We start from the raw sequence: 1,629 nt of genomic DNA, 5'->3' as shown, positions 1-1,629 counted from the left end.
AAAAAAAAAAAAAAAAATTGAACTCAGGACCTTGTGCTTACAAGCCAGGCAGCAGAGCCACTGAGCTAAATCCCTGGCCCTATGGCTATCATTTTTACAAAACATTTCTAATGAGAAAAGTTTTATCTATATATAAATCAGGCATAATGGTGTATTCCTATAATCCCAGCACTATGCAGGCTGAGGCAGGATTGCTTCAAGTTTGAGGCCAGCCTGGGCTACACAGTGAGTTCAAGGCAAGCTTGAACTACACAGTGAGACCCTATTTCAAAAAACCAAAAATTTTAAAAGATTAAAAAAAATGCCCACTGATTCCTCTGGTAATATAACACACACCTAGGGTGGTAACCAACCCAACTCCATCTTGAACCTCACCACCATTGTGTACTCAGACTTAGGCAAAGCACCCCAAACCCCCGCATCCTGATTGGCAGAAAACTTGCTGTGGCTGCAGGATGTTGTGTAGCTCACCTCGCTCACTCCCCACTAACCAGGCATGGTTTTGCTTCTGTAAAATTCCACTTGCTCTCCCCTTTAGTCCTCCCCAACTGAAAGCATGATTTAAAAGGAGAAATCAAACCACTTCTCAGTGCCAACAGATCTTTCCAGGCACTAGCCTCTCTCGGACACCAGCTTTGAATAAAGGGACTCAAATCTGACTCAGAGTGTAGCATATCTCTAAAGTTCCCACTCACTCAGGTGGAACACTAGAAGATAAGATTTTCTTAAGTCTCCCTGAATGCAAGTAATTCTATTTCTCTATGAGTTTGTTTGTTTGTTTTTTTCTTTTTGAGACAGGGTTTCTCTACGGAGCCCAGGTTGGCTTTGAATTCATAAAGCAGAACTTAGAGAAAATCAGTTATTTCCTAGCCTTAAGCAGTCTAGGATGCATTCACTCTTGGACTCCTTCTCCCCATAATTGCTGACCTTTCCTCTGCTACAGATAGAGTGAATAGCAAGATTCTTTGCTAGCAAAACCCTGTGATGTCCTGGTTTCTTAGGAATCTGACTTCTTACAAGGCCAACCTCTGCTCTGGTATTGATAATGTAAATAATCACACCCCGTAAATGGAGTCCTGTGACATTTCAGGAGCTGTTTTCCCTCAGAAAATACAAATAAGGCTGGCAACTGTGTTCCTGTAAACAAGTTCCTATGACATTCTGGAATATCTTACATCTGTTAACTTGCAAAGGCTAAGCTGTAAAAATGTCACTGAGTAAAATCACCGCCTTTGTCTCATTTTTGCAGCAACTCCTTCAAAAACTGTATAAACACTGGAGTCTTTCTTTGTTCATGGCTCAGCCCTTTGTACACAAGTCCAGCCATAATTGGTATGCACCTAAGATCCTGGAATAAAATCCTTCTGTTTCCCAGTGGTCTCCTGTCTCTTGAATTCTGAAACACTGATGCCTCAGCTTCCCAAGTGCCGTGATTACAGGGCTATGCCATCACACCTGGCTCTGTCCTGTAGTATTAATGGGTCTATTTAAAGATAAAACATTTGGAATTTTACTAAATAGGAGAAAGATCATTGAAATGTTTTAATGTAAGTTTAATGTCATTTAAAAAATCACAAACAGATGAAGGCTTACTAATGTTCACTGACTTTTACTGATTGAAAATCATAA

This window comes from Fukomys damarensis, unplaced genomic scaffold (assembly GCF_012274545.1).
Source record: "Fukomys damarensis isolate Sample0158 unplaced genomic scaffold, DMR_v1.0_HiC HiC_scaffold_35, whole genome shotgun sequence".
Lineage (NCBI taxonomy): Eukaryota > Metazoa > Chordata > Mammalia > Rodentia > Bathyergidae > Fukomys > Fukomys damarensis.
This window is presented reverse-complemented; position numbering follows the sequence as displayed.